This window comes from Sapajus apella, unplaced genomic scaffold (genome assembly GCF_009761245.1).
Source record: "Sapajus apella isolate SASKATOON/1434 unplaced genomic scaffold, GSC_monkey_1.0 scaffold3, whole genome shotgun sequence".
NCBI lineage: Eukaryota > Metazoa > Chordata > Mammalia > Primates > Cebidae > Sapajus > Sapajus apella.
In genome coordinates this window covers 45,583,939-45,605,291 of record NW_022436943.1, presented here as the reverse complement: position 1 = coordinate 45,605,291, position 21,353 = coordinate 45,583,939, and the positions used below count along the sequence as shown (strand labels likewise).

General features: G+C 35.9%; 1 long non-coding RNA gene across 2 annotated transcripts in view; it reads left to right on the top strand.

The window, feature by feature from the left end:
- LOC116533174 overlaps positions 1 to 21,353 on the top strand; it is a 148,449-nt gene that overhangs the window by 71,155 nt on the left and 55,941 nt on the right. The window contains exon 3 of one of the 2 annotated variants that reach the window (XR_004261127.1): positions 11,016 to 11,260. The exons of the other annotated variant lie outside the window; for it this stretch is intronic. This is a non-coding gene — a long non-coding RNA (uncharacterized LOC116533174). Of the gene's footprint in view, positions 1 to 11,015; positions 11,261 to 21,353 lie in introns of those variants that run through there. 2 annotated transcript variants of the gene reach the window in all.

Sequence of the window (21,353 nt, the reverse complement as noted above, 5' to 3'; positions counted from 1 at the left end):
TTTCCATGTTTTGTATGTCTGAATTCTTAATTCACTCTTGAAACGTATCTTGAGAGTTGTTTTCTTGTCTCATATCATAGACGGTATTCGAGTATTTAAGGCTTATTTTTTTTTACTGTTGCAAAATGATCTCTCATTTGTGGCAAGCAAACTATTTATTTTCAATTTTTGACTAGTTTTTTGTTCATTCCTTTAATATCATAATTTTTTGGTTTATTCTAATATTTTGATGCATCCATTTTTATAATATCTGTGGTTTCTGAATACAATGAACATACATGTAATCCTGTCTTCCTTAAAGAGAGGACAGTGCTCAACTCTATATCAAATATATCCTTTACTTTGCTATTCTGACTTCTGGGATTTCAATTAGATATTTTAAAAATGCATATTCTATTATTATCTAGCTTAATATTTATCCATAGTTCTATCATTTAGTCCTTCTGTGCTGCATTATTTTTTAAAAACCTATCTTCAAATTATTCTCTTTTCAATTGCATTTAAACTGATGAATAATCAATATGTTATTTATTTATTTATTTTTGAGACAGGGGTCTTAAGCTATTGCTCAGCCTGGAGTACAGTGGCAACCACTCCAGATCAAGTGACCCTCCTGCTTTAGCCTCCCAAGCAGCTGGGACTATAGGTGCATGCCATCATGCCTAGCTCATTTTTTAACATCTTATTTTTTGTAGAGACAGTGTCCCACTATACTGCCCAAGCTGGTCTTAAACTCCTGGCTCAAGGAATCTTCTGCCTTGGCCTCTCAAAGTGTTGGAATTACATGTGTGAGCCACTATACCTGGCCTCTAATTTAAATTCTTCTGTACTTTTACATATTCTTGAATTTTCTGTTTATTTTTTACAAAGGTTATTGTTGATAGCCTCTGGTTTAGTTAGATACCCTGTACAAGCTTTTAAAATACTAAAGTCAATGATTGTATTTCCTGTATCTGATACTTCCAACATCAGTGTGCTTTTGTCTCTGATTCTGTCATTTAACATTAAAACTTAATCTTGGTCCTGTTGGCTTGTGCCTTATGAATCTATTGTGAGTTAATAGTCCTTGAGACTTTATAGTCTGACTTTAAATTTGTGTTTGTCTCTCTAGGCTCATATAGGCCTATCTACCTAGGGACCCTTTAATTTAAAAGATCTAATTGCTGTATTTTCAGCTGGTGAAGCGATTGTGAATTCTCTCTCAAAATAGGCATGAATGAGGCTTGTAGTTAGAAAATCTTAGGGGAAATTTTTATTCTTTATTCCTAATACTGTTTACAAGCCTAAACACAGTTACATCTTCTTCTGAGAATAAGCCCGTTAGTTTTGTTTTTGCGTTTTCTGGTTTATTCTCTCTGGGCTATCTTTCTGAGGGTTCAGGTTTTTTGCAGGGGTCTCTGACCAGACAGACATCTTATTTTGCATGGGCCTTAGGCTTTATTTCTTATTTCTAGACTGATAGTCCATTTAAACCAAGGTTCTAAACCACAAAGGACAATTCAACATCCTCAAGACAAATGAAAGATTTAACACATTCACTTATCGGTATCAGTGCATTTTCATAATTTTTCCCTCTAGAAGTCTTTTTTTCCTCCTAGATCAGCTATATATTTCAAAATGTATAAATAAATATTTCAGGTATTCTATACCTAGAAAGTTTCTCTGAACACCTAGTCTGTATTACTAGAAAATGTAACTCCTGATGTATTTGTTTCTGATTTGGAAAAGGGGAATTTGTAAAATTGTCAGTTTACTCTGTCTTTATGCATAAATTAAAAGTAAAGTCACAGCAAGAAATTTGGAGAGCTATTTGATAACATTATTCTAAAATATACTTGTAAAAATAAGTATGAACTTTTAAAAAATGAAGGCTTGAACAAACTAGCAATAAGAGTAGAGGAGCCCTGCAAAATATTGACAGATTTCAGAACTTCCATAATTGTTAAATGTAAGGTATTGGTACAGGAAAAGACATGTAAGTTCATTAAAACAAAGTGTAGTTAAGCATTAGAATAAAATATATGGACGTGAAAAGCAAAATTCTAATATAATCTAGAAAAAGTGAATTATACAATAATTAATGTTATAAATGTTATCTGGCCATATATATAAATACAGCTGCATTTACATAGGCCAGAAAATCCATATGTATACAATGGTTAACATAAATATTAATATTTGTCATAGGAGATTTTTCTAGCATATCTTAAAATCCAGACTTCAAAGACAAAAATATTAATACATTTCATTTATATATACAACACAATGATTAAAAGACCAGAAGAGGAAAGATAATGAGAGCTAGCGACATGATAGATAGAAGCTAGAAGGAGTTGGAGAAGGTTAGAAAGAAAATACAATAAATAAAGAAAACAGGCATATAAAAAGTGACTTAACCAAACTCAGGATCAGCTTCTCTAGGAAATGTTTCTTGATTACTCTGGCTTACTTCAGCATTCATCTTCTTTGATCCCATAGCATAGTGTGTATACTTTATTTCTTAGCATGTATCAGGTTATTCTAAAATAAACTATTTCAAGTTCATTGGGTTTTTGTGGACAAAGAAAGCGTAATGTTTTATTTTTCCAAATTAGCCTTAGCATTTAGACTTGAGGTCAAGAAACATTTCTCAGTAAAGGATCTTATAGTAATAGTTTAAATTTTGCAGGCCATTCTCAACTCTGCTGTTCTAGTAAGAAAGCGACAAAATACAACATATAAATAAGCAAGTATGGCTGTGTTCCATAAAAACTTAGAAAAATAGGCTGTGGGCCAGATTTGGCCCGTGGACTGTAACTTGCCTTCCCCTGGTCTACGTGAATGTCTAGCAAAATGTAGATGGTGATTTGGGGCATCTAACCCCCAACATGCTGCCAACTATTCATATACTTACAGCTCCCTCACAGTACACAAGTTAGAATAAAACTGGTTTTAGTTTGTGAACAAATGATCTGTTTTCAACTCCCTTCTGCTGCTTTTCTTCCCATCACCATGAAACACATGGACTCTCATCCTAAAAAGAGGAGAGTGTGTTGTTACCACACATTGCTTCTAATGAGATTACCAGTGCCCTGAGGACCATCAGGGTGGTGACAATGCAATGTGAACATGGCCTGTGAAAAGCTGGTTTTCTCTTGAAGCCATGCGTATTTCCTTTTTCCACCTCCAGAATTTCTTGACCCATATACATCTAACTTTCTTTTGCCTACATCTCAGGGCCCAGAGGGTATGCAATTTTGGGACAGGTGCTAAATGATCATGGTCGCCAAGACTACTGAATGCATGTCTAACTGCTGTTCTTGAGTAAGGTACATAACTCTCTGTTCAGAAGAAGGGAGCATTTGGCCCTGTTTCCCAAATGAGGTGACCACAAGTTGTTGTTCCCACATTCGGATATATTTTTATTTCTAGTTCTTCCTGACTTGGCTCTCCTTCCTTTCTCTCCCCTAAGTACTTCCTTGTTGTGTCCTTCTTATGGCATCAAGAAATGCAGTGGCATTTCAGGATACATGAAGTATTTAAGATCCTGCCATAATAGCACCTTTGGGAAAGGGGCACCAATCGGCTCAGGTGTCTCCTTTCAAGACAATCTCTTTTTGAATTAAAACAGTAGGGTTTGCTATCCTCAGAAGTCTGTCTGTATGGCACTTCCCCAGATGAATGAGTCAAAATTTGGCAGTCACTATCTCTAAAGTCCCCCAAAGCCAAATCTCTACAAGCGACACAGTGGGAAATGTGAACTTTGGTAATTTATCCACAGTCCTTTACTGAAGCCTGAGAAAAAAGTGTGGGTTTTTTTGTTTGTTTTGCTTTTGTTTTTTAGGAGAATGAAAAGAAACATTTTCTCACTTCCATGATTGGTTCCCACACTTTCTTTTCTAATATTTAGCTTTGCTTATTCTTCTAGAACTACATTTGATTAGGTATTCAATTAATGTCAACTTTTTGCAGTTAATCATTTCATGATTTGAACTGAGTATATGAATTTTAAATGTTGTTCAAAGTGCCTTTTTTATAAAAGACAGTTTATTTTATTCAACAAGTTATAACTGAATCTATTTTCTTAGGTCTTCAGTCAGAGAAAGCCTAAGCCCTGCATTTAAGCTTTCCAATGGATTAAGTCAGCTCCATCCAGATTATCCAGGATAATCTCCTTTACTTAAAGTCAACTGATTAAGGACTTTCGTTACATCTGCCAAATCTCTTCTCAGCACACCTATATTAGTGTTTGGTTGAGTAACTAGAGACGTTAGCCTAACCAAGTTGACACATCCAAAGAGCTGTCACAATTAGAATCCTCAAATACTATTTTTACTCTACTCCTTTAGCTCTGTTTTCTGTTTCTGTTTTCCTTTTCCCTCTCTCATCCCTTCTCTCTTCCTTTATTCTTCTCATCGAAGTCATTGCTTGTATTTACAAATACTCTGGTGGTTCCCTTCTTTGGACATGTGACAAGTTTTGCTTCCTGGCCTTCTGATGGTTACACTGGATCCTGGGTCCAGTTCTGGCCAGCGAGATATGATGGTGTCACTGATGAGAAATCCTCTAGCATTATCATGGGCACAAACTATGACTTACATAGGTTGTAGTCAAGATGGGACGATAAACTATATGATCATAAAGTATTGATCAATAAGTCTAAGTAACTTATAGCTCCTAGAGGGCAGCAGAGTTCAGAGAAAGGAGATAATCCCAGTCAACCCAAGTATAGGTGTGGCTTACCTGTGTAATAGAGCATCACAAATAAAATGGGGGCAGTGGAGGAGGGAGCACAAAATATGAGCACTGTGAAGCATACCTGGTTTCAATTCACTTTATTGACTTCTTCCATTTTTAAGTGTTCATTTCTTCACATATCCTGTGCACTTAACCTGCTCTAGTTATTCCAAAATTGTTTCATTTTGGCATGAAACTGAAAATTTGAGTAAGGGAAGAAGTCAGCTATATGAAGAGGCAAGAGAAGAGAAGAAAAGATGTAAAGGCTGTAACACAGGAAAAATCTAATGTGGAAAGCCAGTGTAACATAGTAAGAAAGGTAAACACTGGTAAAATATGAGGGGAGACATAGGCAGTGGCCAAATTTATTTAGAATTATGTAGGTCACACAAGTCAAGGTAAAGACATTTATTTTTTAAGACAAAGGGAATCTTGGTAACCTAATGTAAGGAGATTCAGTCTCTGAAACTCAGTTTTCATATATTTAATCTAAAAATACCTCTGTAAAATCAATATACAAATTAAATGAAAATACTACTGTATAATCAATATAAAAATTAAAGGAAATACCTCTGTATAATCAATATAAAAATTAAAATAAGTGTGTTTCGATGTAAAAATTATAACACAGTGCTTGACCATTTAAAAACAAAACTCATACTAGAACCTCATTGTTTTCCTTCGTAAATATTACCCTTTTATAATTCTAGGGTAACTTAAAAGAGAAAGTTGATCTAGTTTGTGTGGAAAAATCTTAGGGCTTTTATTTATTTATTTATTTAAAAAACAACTTTGGTTTAAAAGCATTAACTTTGGTTGTCAGGTAATATCTCAGGTTATAACAAACATCAGAGAAAAAAGTCCTTACGAATATTTTAACAGTAAAATATGATTGTGTTTTCACTTCTTTTGTTAAGCCACTGGAGTGCCACATCCAAAAAAAAAAAAAAGAATCTAAAGTTTTCATGTCATTTATCTCAACTCATCTTCAGTATATTTTAAGATCCAATAAGTTCCACATTGTTTGTAAGTAACCCAAATTTTGTGAGCGACTGAGGTATATTGATCAAAGATAGAAAATATATGGAAGAGTGTAAAATGAAAGCTGTATTATAAATTACTTCAGGTAACAAATAGAAAAAAGAGATAAAAATAAAATCACCATGCAAGTATATGACCATTTATAATTGTCAAGGACATTGTGGTTTGTGAAAACAATATTAAAGAATGGAAGAAGACATGAAAATTGTTTTATTTTTCAGAGTTCATTTTTTTTTGTGCTTTAACACAATACCTTTATAGAATACCATGATTATTTTTCAATAAGACTCGGCTACAAATCCACTGTGGAATTTGACAGCTGATATTTCAACTCTCTCAGCCCTAGATTCATTATGTGTAAAATGAGAAAGTTGGATGAATGATCTCCAATGTCATAAAAAAAATTAGGTCTCTCATTTCTTCAGTTCCCAGAGAGATATGTTCTGCTATAGTTTAATTTGGGAAGTAATTTGACAGTCAATTCTCTTTGATGATATCTTATCATTGTTGGGGGAGTTCACATAAAAATGGGAATCTTAGGTGATAGCAGCAAAAGCCAAAATGCACTGATTACTTCTCTTTCTCCTCCTTCTTTTCCTTCCTGTTCTTCCTTCTCCACATTATTTATCTTCTTTTTCCTCTGTTCCCCTACTGTCATCATCACCATCACAAATTACACAATTCTACTGATAATTCTACACAGTTCTACAATGTACCATCGCATAGAGAAAACTTTAGAGCTAATTCATATCCTTTGGATATGCATAAGCTAAAACCACATGCAGGACACACTTAATTGTCTTTCAGATATGTAGGTAGATCGAGGTCTGCCTTCACTTAGACTCAAGAAATACATGACTGATTTACCAAGAAATGACTTCTAACAATTTCATTTAATAGCTATTCATATCCCAGATCAGATATAATTCCCTCTACCAAAAACCTTTTAGTTTTGGTAAACAAACTATGTAACAAATATGTAACAAATACCTCTCTTGTTACATATTCCTTAGGGGCCTCACTTGAATAGGTAAAGATTCTGTTTTTTTACCTGTCATAATCACCACCACATCACCCTAATACAATTTCAAGCACAGAGTAGTTTCTCAATAAATATTTAAATGGGCAAATCTTTTACAAGTGAAAACCATCCGGTGCACATACGTGGATAATTGCATAGACTATACTCTAAATATAATTGTGCTTAATTAATCTTTCTGGACATGAAAGTGGATATCAATTGGAAATAAATTTTCTTTTAAACTTTTTGACACTTTTAAAATAACATTTAAACACATACAGTTGTACAAAATATTTCCTTTCTTTATATTGTTATTCTATTAGCTTTTTTCCTATTCATTTTTAAAAAACTTTTTGGTTAAAAACTAAGGCATACATAGGTGTTAGCCGAGGACTACACAGCCTCAGGATCATTATGATCACCCTCTTCCATCTCCACATATCGTCCCACTGAAAGGTCTTCAGGGGTCATAACATGCTTAAGTTGTCATCTCCTAGGACAGCAATGCCTGCCTCTGGAATGCCTCCTGAAGGACCTTAATGAAGATGTTTTGCAGTTAACCTCTTTGATTTTTTTATGAGTAGAAGGAGTACACTCTATAATAACAATAAAAGGTATAATACAGTAAACACATTAACCAGTAACATAGCCATTTATTATCATTATCAGCTATTAGGTACTGCACATAATTGTATGTGCTATACTTTTATATGACTGGCAACACAGGAGGTCTGTTTACACCAGCATCACCACAAACATGTGAGTAATATGTTGCACTAAGCTGTTATGAAGGTTACGACATCCACAGTTGATAATAAATTTTCAGCTCCATGTATAATCTTCTTGGAGATCATATATGTGGTCTGGCATTGATTGAAATGTCATTATAGGGCATATGGCTGTATTTATTAGACTAATTAGGTCTTACATAAGTAGATATTTATTAGACATGTATACACATATTTTATCTAATCTTATCTTCTCTCCACATGAGGGCCCTGGATGCAGGGTCATGGAAACAGATGAAAAACAGCCCTCTCTCTTTCTTCAGACGTCTTAGATGCACACTGATTTTCTGAATGTAGCTGAGTTGTTTTCTGGGGATTTCTTGTCTTTAGAGACCTAGTAGTGTTCTGAAGAACCAGTCCTAACATTCTCAAGCATGAACCTTACCCAAATACAGCTATACATTTTGTGAAGGAAAAGAATGACTTACTTCACATCATTATCCCCTACTTTCTATTTACCCATGTTAAAACAATCTCTCCAAGAAACTTCTGTTTTCTAAAGATTAGGGGGTTTTTACAACACAGGACTCCCAAAACACAAATAAATGTTACTTGCAAATCATACTTAAAAGTACCTTCAGTCAATCCTTTAAGGGAAATTTATTTTCACAGGTGGTTTCCAGAATCTTCTTTCTTCTTAATTATTCTCATTTCTTCTTCTTCTTATCTCCCATGTTCACCCCAGAAACTCCCAAATTCTCACTTTTATTTAAAACTTTTCAGTTCTCTTTAATATTATCTGACATACTTTACTTGAGAATACTTTCTTATATCCAAATCTATTAAAGTGTACACTAAAACAAGCAGCCTTCCTTTTACCAGGAAAAGGAAGTACTTGTTTTAGAAAGTAATGATGTCTGGCAATATATGCTTTTTTAGTTGCATTAAGCTGCTATTACTCATCTTTGAACTGGGGACAATCATACTTACCTGTCTGTGTTCTGGAATAAATCAGGTAAGATTATGTTTGCCTAAAACATTGCAAGGGAGGAGACAGACAAAACCCTGAAAAATTAAGAGGATCCTGGCTACGACTGAATCACCTAGGAGATTTTCCCCTCACATAGAGTTCAGAGAATTTTAGATTACAGCCCTCGAGTCTAAGGTATCATTTTCAGGAGCTTCATCTCACTCCCAAACCAAGTATGGGCAATTATTTATGAGCCTGCTTCATCTTCACGATATTTCCTCTCCATCTGTAAAAGATAGAGGAAACCTCTGTTGTCCAGGGCCTCCTGTGTACTTACTGATGGACAGCTAGTGTTTCACAGCTTCATGGTAGTTTTGACAATTGGCTCCCAAAGTCTAGTCTGAACGATGCTATACAAATATGAGATCCAAATCTACATTCTTCTGCTCTGCCTGCTAAAGTCTGGAGAGTCTGTGGTCGCATCGGGTTACCTGCCCTCTAGTGAAGGTAAATAACAATCCGGATGTGCCCGCATCCGTGCAGAATGTGTGCTTTCTAGAAGGCTAATTCATGCCCAGTGTAGCTGAAAGGATCCCCACTATAGAAAGCTTCCTTCACTCTAAGGCCCTCAGGCTGAGAAGCCAGCCTAACATTTTGTTTTCTTTGTCTAAGCAAAATGAAAAGCTTGCTAACTTAGATCAGACTGTGACAACTCTATTTCTGAAAGAATCTATTCATTACTCACTGAGCCAGTTTTAATGTGGGAATTTCCCAGGAGGTAGAGCAAAAAGAAGCATCAATTCTTTTCTTTTCCTGTGCAGCCTTGGATCTGGCACTAACTAGATCTGTGACTGTGGGGAAGTGTCTGAACTCTTTGGGCTCCCGATATCCTCATCATCATTTTTAAGTAAGAACAAAATTACCCATCAAACAAATGTGGCATAGTTGGAAACATGCTTTGTAATTTACTAAAAGTCTAGAAATGTGAAGTGTATTTTTGCTTACCAAAATCTCTAAAATAAAAATAACATGTTTTTATTTTCTATAGACCAATAGTTTCTATAGACCAATGAGAAAAAGCAAGGTGTCTGAGGAGGAATTAAGCTCCAGACTCTGACTTTTAAAAAACATTATACATCTTAAAATGTATGCTTCTATCCCAGTTAGACACACAACATGTGTTGCATTCATTACTTGATTCTATCTTTTTTTTTTTTTTTTCTTTTTGAGACAGTCTTGCACTGTAGCCCAGGCTGGAGTGCAGTGGCACGCTCTTGGCTCACTGCAACCTCCACCTCCTGGGTTCAAGCAGTTCTCCTGCCTCGGCCTCCCAAGTAGCTGGGATTACAGGCACGCACCACCACACCTGGCCAATTTTTTGTATTTTCGGTAGATACGGAGTTTCACCATATTGGCCAGGCTGGTCTCGAACTCCTGACCTCGTGATCCACCCACTTTGGCCTCCCAAAGTGCTAGCATTAAAGGTGTGAGTCACCGTGCCCAGCTGATTTCTCTTATTTATCTTCCCCCAAACCCATCTTCATATTTCCTTTTACATATCCATGCATAAAATATAATAACAATTTGGTGCTATTTTTGCTTATCAAATGGATGAGAATTTTACAAGTCAAAATGGCCCGTGTTGTGCAAAAACAAGCATTCTGAAACATGGCTGTTAGGAGTGAAAAATAATGCAACCTGCCAGCATGCTAATTTGACTATATGGACTTGTAAATTTCATACTCTTTGATGTGGCACTTCTAGGACATTATTCAAAGGCCAGAATTGTGGTTAGTTTAAAAAGTTTCAGCTACCAGGACAGTGATTACATCATCATATAGAATAGAATTGGATGGGAAGAGAATGGGCAGGAGGGTGGGGAGAAGTGGGAGAGAGAGAGATTGAGAGAGAGAGACAGAGAGAGAGAGAAATTAATACTGGTTAAGTAAAGCAGTAGCATAAAAATTTTGTTGAGACAAATATGTATGAGGGAGAAAATAGCAGGTGAACAGAAAACTTCTCATGACATCAAGGAAAAGCCTAGGAATTATGAAAAAATGATTTAAAATTCTAATTGAAATCAGAAAATTTTAAGAATTCACCTTTAGCACTGAGAAAGAGAGAGAGAGAGTGTATGTGTGTGTGTGTAGATGGGAAAAATGATGCAAATGTCCCCTTGGGTCAGAGTTATTACTTTGCAAAAAAAATAGGATGAAATTGTGTTAATGAGACACAATGAATTATATCATGTCAGTTAAATAGGTACATTTTACAAGCCAATGAGTTGTAAGGTTGTAAGATACAAGGTTTCAGAAACCTTAAGAAAATGTAAAACACTTCCCAGAGAGGAAAATCCCCAATGGATTCACCCCGCATTGATGAAACACTGCACATAACGTTACCTCATTCCCTGCACAAAACCAGCAGAAACTGGGCAGAAGTCATTGACTTTCAGAGAATTCCAGCAGCTCTGAAGATTACAATTTTGAAAAATGGATAGTAAGTGGCAACTGGAATAGTATTTTTTTTTTTCTGATAGAAGGTGTGGCACATCTCAAAAGAGACTCTAATACAAGACACCAAATAGGAAAGAAAATATCAGAAGACTGTAAGATCATGAGGAATGAAGAGAGAGAGTTAGGGACCAGAAGATGCCCCATGTGGACTTCCTCCAAGGATTTAAGCAATAGACATTCTCAGTTTGTGTGATAACAACGAATAAAATAATTAGACCAGAGATTTAATTTCTTATTTCCTTCCCCTATCCTGTTGGTATTACTATTTGAACTTTCTTTTTTTTTTTTTTTTCTTTCTTTTCTTTTCTTTTTTTTTTTTTTTTTTTGAGACAGAGTCTTGCTCTGCTGCCCAGGCTGGAGTACAGTGGCATGATCTCAGCTCACTGCAACCTCTGCCTCCCAGATTCTCCTGCCTCAGCCTCCTCAAGTAGCTAGGCTTACAGGTGATAGCCATCATGCCCAGCTATTTTTTGGGGGAGGGGGTATTTTTAGTGGAGACAGGGTTTCACCATGTTGGACAGGCTGGTCTGGAACGCCTGACCTCACGTGATCCACCCGCTTCAGCCTCCCAAAGTGCTGGGAGTACAGGTGTGAGCCACTACGCCCAGCCTGAACTTTCAATAAAGGACTGCTTTAACCATCATCAGAATCCTATATATCTTTCATTCTGGGAAGGAAAAGAAAATAGTATCCAAATGTGATAATTGGCTGGGTGTGGTGACTCATATCCATAATCTCAGCATTTTGGGAGGTCAAGATGGGAGGATCACTTGAAGCCAGGAGTTGGAGGTGCAGTGAGCTGTGAGTATGCCACTGTACTCTTAGCCTAGGTGACAGAGTGAGACCCTGTCTCAAAAAAAAAAAAGAAAAGTAGAAAAAGAGAAAAAAAGTGATAAATGGTAACTAGGACTTCCTTCATAATCCCATAATGGATATCAGTAGCAGTGCCATTGTCAACCTAAATATATACATAACTAGTGTTTCTAATTAATAACATGAGTGATTTTATTATTGCTTGCTCACATTTCCATTTCTTACCATTTTTGCCTGTATTTTTTCTAATGGCCACATACAACATTGTATTAAGAAAAATATGTATTCTACGCTGATGGTCAGTTACTCTACGGTCGTGTTCCCAATTAAGGTTGTAGGTTAAAGAGAGAATTAGAAGCGAAGTCACAATACTGATTGATAGTCAAGATTGAGTCAGGGCACATGGAAGGATGGGGGTCCTTATAGATGACCAGTGATATCAGTGGTGACAGCATGTTTGAAATGATTGTGTGAACAAGATATGTGAGTTAGGATGGAACTCACATTCCTCAACTTTAAAACTTATACTTTTAATAAAACCTGGAATTTACCCCAGGATATTGCCCTCATATCCTTATATTTGGTCTCTCATACACGATCTGTCAAAGAAGTATTTGGAGCCTGTGTAGTGGAGGTTTCTGCCAACCACTGGCACTGCGAGAAACAGCTGGAATCTTCTCTCCAGGTGAGTTTTGTAGCAGAAATCTGCGAGGCCTGAGAAGAAATATTTTGTGCTCCCCATATACTTCACTTTGTCCAAACTTCACAACCTACTTTGTACCTCAAGGATACCCTGGTAGGAGGTCTGAAACACTGGCAGATTTACCTAGATTGCCTCCCAGGGAAAGGTTCTCACTTCATTTACCATGAGCATGTGGCTTCTGTGTGAATTAATCCTGCCTCTTTATTCCCATGTGGGATGGATGGAGTGTATGTCTGGTGGGGATTGGAGAGGGAGGGTACTTGGAAATGCTCAGTTTCAGGCCCAGTCACAAACTTTTCCTCTATTTATATTCACATAAGAGGACTGCTCTGGGTGAAGATGCTAACATTTAGGTGGTCTCTGCTTTTCTTCTCCCAGCCTTTGTGTAGTTGTGAGCGTAGGAGTGAGGTGGACTCCTTGCATAAGGAGAAGAGGCAATACTTGAGTTGATTTCCCTTTTCCTTGGAAAGGAGATGACAGGAATATAAGTATATATACCATGTAAAATGGAAATCACACATCATACTGGACTGCTTATATCCAAGGTAACATGGCACAGATGAAAAGAAGGGATTTTTCTAATAGTTTTTTTGAATGGACACTTAATAATTCTATTGTCCAAGTTTGGGATGTTTGCTTTTCAAAATTGCTTTCAAGTTTGCCATATGTATCTTTTCCTTTCTGAGCTTCTAATTTATTTTCTACTAATTGACTATATTAGAAAACTTCTACCTGCCTGGATTGTTTTAAGGAATAGATGAAAGAATCTTTGTTAACTGCCATATAGAAGTTCACCATAGTAGCTTCATTAGAGTTCTCATGGTTTTTTTCTTGGGAATTTTCCCGATCCCCAGATGGGTCTGAAGCTTGGTCTTTTTTTTTAAAGGACCACGACTGTTAATGATCTCTATGAAAAACACATACCATGTGGTATCAGTGACCACGTCCATGCTTTATCTTGTTTACTGTCTTCCTTACTGTTAGATTAGAAGCTCTTTGAGGATATGTGTCTGTTTTAATTCTGGCATTTAGTAGACACAGAGTAAATATATGTTTAATGAGTAGATGAAAAGATGCAGTTAGATTCAACATGATGACTGCACTGTAATAGATGTAAGCAGAAAGTGCTCCAGGAACCCAAGGGAGGAAGAATTAACTCAGCATATGAGAATCAAAGCATGCTTGCATATCATTTTGGGTTATTTTGTTCTAGGACGCTATCGCCCTGTGATTACGAAGGAAGTGCTCTCCTTTCCCAAAGACTGATAGGAAGAAATGTGGCAAGTGGAGGGCTTGGTATAGCATCCGGAGCATATGTGGTCCTATTGTCCCACTGGGCTATTTCCAGTATTCAGGAAGCTGTATTAGCTCACCTTCTGATTGGAAAAGCTGCCTCAATAATAAGAGAGCTACTGCGATACTAGATAAGTAGGGGCAAGAAGCCTATAAATAGAATTAAAGTAACACAAGCTACAGTATCGAAGGGCATATATTTTATTGTTATTAGAATGAAAATGGTAAATTATGCACATGCACACACACAAACCAACATGGTCAAAGAGAAGAATGTTATCTTGAACATTTAATTTTAAAAGGCCTATGAAATATAATTAACTCAGTGAAGATAGGTTAGGGAATCTCAACTTTGGTAAACCTGAGTGTGAAAGAGCTTGATACCGGGTAGAGCATGGCACTTAGAATAAAAATTTCCATTATGCTTTTGACTGGCCTTAGGAGATTAGACTAAACCTCATCCTGAAGGCCCATGAGAAAAATTAAAATGAAGTAACAGAAATTAATGCTATGTTTTTAAAAAAAACATCAAAAATCAACAGAGTATTGCTTTTCAAACTGAGTACCATATAAAGGAAGTATAATATAGGGTAGATACAAGTGGTTAGAACATTATTTTTAATATTGCACTTATGAAAACGTGCCTCACAAAAATCAATCAGATTATATCAAATATTAGGGGCTCCAGCCAGAATTAGAATATTGAGGCCACATATATCCAGCAGTACAAATCCATGAACCTGTTGCTTTGGAAAGTATTAATAAATGGAAAGAGACAATATGGGTTAAATTCCCACTGCATTATAAGCAGGAACTATACAAAAGGCCTCATATTGTTTGCCCTTATACTTGGATGTGATTATAGTAAACTTAGCCAAAAGCCTTATCATTTTGCAGTAACTTTTGCTCAAATAACTTTTGCTCAAACTCCTATATCAGCAAACGTTTTTTCTCTCATGTACTTAAATTTTAGGAGGAAAAAAGTATGTGTGCTATAAAACAGGCTGTCAGAAAATTATTTAATTATAATACAATTTGCCTAGTAAATCCAGTTGCAAGTGAGCAAATCAGTGAGCCAGAGTATCGCGCTTTGAAGTTACTAATCAGAAACTGAACCATGATCAATTCAAGATTCTAAATTAGTTAATGGCTAAAATTGTTGAGTATTCTCTTAGGCAGAAAAAGTTGTGAAGAGCTGAAACAAAAAGTAGATTCAGAAAAACACTAAATGAAAATTTTATGTTAATCAGTAATTTCTCATATTAGTCATTATTTCAACTATTTTGTTCTTCATGTTTATAAGATGATTTTTACAAACATTTCATGTTAAAAGATTTTTTTCCCTAACAAAGTATGTGTTTTTTTTTCTCAGACTTTAGAAGTGTGGTAAAGGTGACTTTAGTGAAAAAGGACTTATTTGTTTTAAAAGGCCTAGTTAATTAGGTGAATTTGTTGAGAGTAAAACTTAATTTGAAAATAAATTCAACTGAAATAGAACCCTACAATACATTGTAATTTAGGAGAGGAAGATGGCATGATATCATAAATTTACATATGATAGAAAAAAACACCCACGCAATCTTAGAGATGAAAGTCTCCTGAGAAATAATAGAGATTAAAAATGAGAAAAACTGAATACACAAATACATATAGTGCAAAGAAACAAATTCTATCACATGAAAGGGAAAATAAGAATCAGGACATTTATTTAATATGAGTTTCATTGCCCAAGTATGATTTTATTTTAAGGTGAGTGACATTTTAATTAATTTAGAATCCCAGTCATCCAAGAGAACTTGCCACATCAGCAACTGGCCCAGAGTCTTCTGAACTCTGGACTCGACGTTCTGTAGCTTGGCATCTCAAATGGAACAGTTGGCTGGGGTCTGACCATGGTCTCTCTCTCTCTCTTATTCTCTCTATCTCTGTATAGCCTCTGTCTGTCGCTAGCTTGGGTTTCTTCAGAGCATTACAGTCAGAGGAATTAGACTTCCCCGAGAACAAGTGCTCAAAGAGATCCAGGTATAAGTTGCAAGGCAACATAAGACCTCATCTCAGAAATCATGCCATATCTATTCTACACACTCCACTGTTAAAAACAAATCAGAAGACCAGTCAAGATTCAAGGGAGGGAGACTATACAAGGATATAAATATAGCATGAATGATTCATTGGGTGAACATCTTCAGAGACGGCTGCCTTACTGCCCATCGTACTTTATTTTATTAAGCTGCTTTTTACAGATTACTAAAACACCTCTCCTTTCATTTTACTTATAACATTGCTTTCCATTGAAATCAGTGGCTTTACATATGTCTGTTGCTATAATACCTCATTGTTCTACGTTTCCTTTTTATTTTGGCATTCTTTTGTCCCTTAATTAGGCAATTTATTTATTAACCAACAAATGCTTTATGGGTACCTGTTATTCTGGGATTGAGGTTACAAAGGTAAATATGTGAAGACCTCTGCCTACCACAATGTATAGAATTGACGTTAATAAACAACTATAGTTATTGTAGGATAAAAACCATGCTCACTGATGCTCATATTGTTAGTGATATGTAAAAAGCAGTTTGAACAAAAGAAAAAGATTTCTAGGTGATTGAATATAGAATGTGAAAGTGATGTTTCGGGAGTTTGGATTTTTGAAGAGGGAAAAATGAAAGACAAAACATTCAAGGGCTGTTAGTGTGATGCTGCCCAATTTGCCTTCGGATAGTTAGTAAAAGTACTGAACTAGTGAAATGTTAAGCAGGACTCTGATGAAGGATAGCAAGATGGCCAGGTGTGCATTTATACTGACTTGGGACTATCCGACATGGGAAGCTAGGACATAAGAACAATGAAGCTGAAAGAGGCATGAAAAAATGTGGATTTCATAAGGTGGGCTTTCAGCTGCCTCAGAACCTGGAATTGCAGTTTGGGCAAATTTTGCCAAACCTTCAAGTACTAAAGATGCTCTCAGTTAATCACGGGAGTACCTTGTGATGGGGGACATGGAGAGTACCAAACATCAGAAGAGAGTCCCTGAGACAACATTGTCATTCTCCCTCAGAGGCACATCTTATCTGTCTAGCTTATGTATATTAAAGTTCTATAAAACAGTTCTGGTTTAGATTTATTTCTCAATAAAAACTGCAATATATTTTCATAAATCCAAATAAATGAAGTTGCTTCTAAGTATGTTTATCCAAGTGCTCCCGGGGCTATGAGTAATGCTTTTATCACAGACCCTTATCTGTTCTTGTGCAAGAACACCACCCCGAGGAGTGAAGGAAGGGGACAAAAAGGAAAAAGGAAAGGAGGCCAAGAGAAGAACTTTAAAAAAGAAAATACTCCCTTCCCCTCCCAAGATAGATGAAAATGCAGAATAGGCTGATATATCTAATTGTTCTAGTTTTGGATTTTCTATAAATCTGTTTCAAGAGGAGTCATGGCAGAATGGGTAACCAGTACCCTGGCAGTGTGACATTATTCTTCCAATCCCCAGAGTCAATAAATTTACTGTGCTAAAATGAGAATCCCAGGAAGGTCAGCATGATGCCACTTTTCTCACCTAAGAAATTTCTTTCCGTATGTGTGTGTGTAAGTTGGGAAAAGGTAGAGTTCAGCGCTTAAACACACAGGTCAACTATGTTTCGGGTATTTTTGGTCTGAACAAGGATTCTCCTTTGTTTATGTGTTAATTTGCTTTGGTTTTCCTACTTTGTTCCTACTTACTAGTCCCATTTCCTCCTAAGAGACAACTACTCAAATGTTTCATGTGCATATGTATGCACATGTGTGTGTCCATATATGTATGTATACATATATAATGTTAGAATATGTATATAGCTTTTAATGTGCACAAAAAGTGTTTTTCTATTTATTTCTTGCTGGTTTTTGGCTCGGCAGTATATTTTATAGTTTTATGAACATCTGGTATGTCCAACCCCTACATGACATTCTGCTTAAAACCCCCCACATTTGCCTACTAATAGTTTGCCTTTAAGTCCTCATGACATAAGCAATGTCATAGTGAATGTATGTGTCCATTTCCCTTAAATGACTTGTGTTTTTGAGTCAAAATTGGTAGCACTGGCTTTCAGGGTTTATGCATGTTGATTTATACTAAATTTTGCCAAATTCCTTATCAATTTGATTGCCAAAGTTTACACTGACACCTGATATAGTTTGGCTCTGTGTCTCCACCCAAATCTCATGTTGAATTGTGATCCTCAATGTTGGAGGTGGTGCCTGGTGGGAAGTTGTTGGATCATGTAGGTAGTTTCTAATGGTTTAGAACCATTAGAAACTCTAATACTGTCTCATGATAAAGTTTTCACAAGATCTAGTTGTTTAAAAGTGTATAGCACTTCCCTCTTCACTTTCCCTCTCCTGCTCCGCCGTGTGAAGATGTGTCTGCTTCCCCTTCACCTTCTGCCATGATTGTAAGTTTCCTGAGACCTACCCAGTCATGCTTCCTGTACAGCCTGTGGAACTGTGAGTCAATTAAATTTATTTTCTTCATGAATTACCCAGTCTCAGATAGTTCTTACAGCAGTGTGAGAATGGACTAACATATACCAAAGTGCAAGAGAATACTTGTCTTCCAAAAACCCTGGCAATACATGGTGATAATCAGCATCTTAATTTTTTTCCTTTTGGATGTAGAAAAATGATACTTAAACCTCAGTTTTTAATTTTTTTTATTGCTGCATCATCTTTTCCTCAGGACAGAGCCTAAAATTTAGCAGATTCTTATACATGTATATTGAACAAATACATGTTACTAAAAGGTAAAGCCCTTCAATCAGAAATACTTATTTTTTGTATGAGTTTAGTGTGATTCAATTATTAAATTTGGTGTATTGAAGACTTCAGTATTCTGGAAAGTTATATCTTTCTGGGCCAGCTCTTTGGAGCTTCCTGGCAGAAAGGTCAAGTTGAAGAGAGGTCAAGTCAATTGCCATTTGAATCCAACATTTTATACGCTTTTGACTTCCTTAACATCTTAACATTTCTGCTAAAGGTTTATTTTCAATACTTGAAATAGGTGTGATTTAATATTAGATTTATTTTTGTGTGTAGTAGACACTTTTTTGCTGCCTTGCTAACCTATGCCCCACCTTTCTGAGAGGTGGCTTTTCATATTCTCAGAAGCATAGCTATGCAGAGGGTTTTCTTCTGCAGCAAGTGATATCATCCTTTGTCCACTGCTACTTAAACCAGGCATGGACATATAATTTAATCAAAGTGTTTCAGTGATGGCCAAAGTCTATACAGCACTCAGATTTTACCCTTTGAACATTAAGGGGATGGAGGGGCCTTGCCAGCTAGAGAAAAGCCCCAGAAATTCCCTTATCTTTTAGTAGCTGACACAGACTAATGGAAGAGAAAGTGTTGAAGTCTATCTCAGCAGCATGTGAGTCTCATGGGGAACTATTTCAATCTTCTTCCAGTTAGAAGAGAGAAAATGCTTCTAAGCATGTGCAGCTGAAATAATTTGGTGAGAACAACTGTTTTTGTTGCATAGAACTTTCCCAAAGAGTAAATGCAATGCTTATTTCTTATGAGTCTAACTTCCTCAAGATGAATTTAATTAATTGCATCCTTCTCTAGCTGTATAGAATCTAGACATGCCAGTTTTAGCCAGTCTCTATAAAGAGTGTGACTTTGGTGGCAGACACATGAATTCAGGAGCTATAGGGCATCGAAGTTTAGCAGAAGCATGGAAGGAAGCCAGGTTTATAAAAAGGAAGCCCAAGGAGGTAAACATAAAAAGAGAAGTTACACCAGAAAGCAGATGAAGAGGTGGGAGAAGGAACAACAGAAAGACACAGCCACTGCCTGAGACTCTGCATCTGTTCTTTATACACATGGATACACAAACACTAACATGTACATGCTTATTTTACTACGCTATTTTGTGTGAGTTTTTGTTATTTGCAACCCACCCCCAAAATATTAACTAAGATCCTTTTCTTAAAATCAAACGTACAAATTGATTGCCCAGTTAATTTAATAAAAAATATATAGAACAGATAACACAGTAACAAAAGTTATATCCCTTACTTCTAAGACGTCTTGATTCACTGTATGTGTGTAAGCACACATGTATACATACACAAGCTATCATTGCACAATCGGATAAATTTGAGAAATATGGGTTGCTATAATTTTAGAAGCTTTTTAAAGCAATACAAATTTATTTCTAACAAAGCTTCTTTGACTTTCACATGAGATTTTCTTAAATTCAGTTCTTTGTAATCACGTATGTAATTCACATATTTACAAACCCTGAAGATACTGACATCTTTTTTGCATACCAAATATATTCCAAAAAGATTTTTTTCAAACCAAAAAGCAAGAGTTCTTGAGTGACTTCTTGAGAAAGGCAAATGGTGAGCTGGAATAAACTTATTCAGAAAATGGCAAGCATGTATAAACATCAGAAAAAGCAAAGAAAATGATAGAATATTCAGCAATATAATGGAATAGATTGGCAGAAGAAAATAAGAGCAGTCATACAGAAAAAACAATGTTGGAAATTAAATAATTATGAGTATCAGTTGATTCAAAAATAGATACAAATGATAGCTACCAGAATGTGTAAGTATACAAAGGAGATTAAATCATTAAATTATTATGTATTGATTTTTAGAAAGATATACAAAGAAAATTAAACTGCATTAGAACAAAATGGTTAAGAATTTCGTCATGAAGTACATTTTTCCTATTTGACCACCCCTCGACTGGAGCAGTAGCATTCATTAGGAGAACTAAAGAAAGACACCTGCCTAGAATACCAAATTTCAATGCTACCTAAAAAGATTCATTATCTCTTAGCCTGGGGTTGGCCCAGGAATGTGTAAATTCCAGAAGGGCGTAAGACTCAGAGGAATCAAGAGAAAGGTCAAAGTCACACCAAGTGTCAGAATGGGTTCTCAAGCTCAATTAATCTTATTTGCAAACTTGATGCTAGAAGCAAGAAGGAAAGCTAGACAAGCACACAGGAAAATGTGATTCCAGGAACATACAAAGGAATAATGAGTGTTATGTGTGATAAATGACATAGATCTATTAGCCAGATTAAAAGTTCTAGTTGGAATCTAAGGAAGAAATATATCAACAAACAATTTGAGAGGCAAATTCTGAAGTTTGTTCTTCCCTACATCTAAATGAAGCTTTAGTTATGAGCAATGAATATATTACATAAAGAGCTCAGTATCATGAAGGAAAAATAGAGAGTCTAGACAACTGGCTATGCTAATTCTGAATGAACCAACAGAAATATATTCTTTAGAATTCATTGAAATGCCCAACCAATTAAAAATTCTAGCTTGGGTTCACTTCTTATCTGTTTCTAAAAGTCACAGCTACTGTATACTCGGAGAAAGCCTATAAATCAGTAAATGCAATTAAAACAACAAACCTAAAAGCTACCATTCTGATAACTGCTCAGATATGCAGGTGGTGGGTACCATGGAACTGGAACTATTTTGAAAGTTAAATGACGCAAAGATCATTCCATGAAGTGGTAAAACCCAACTTTTATTGATTTGTGCTT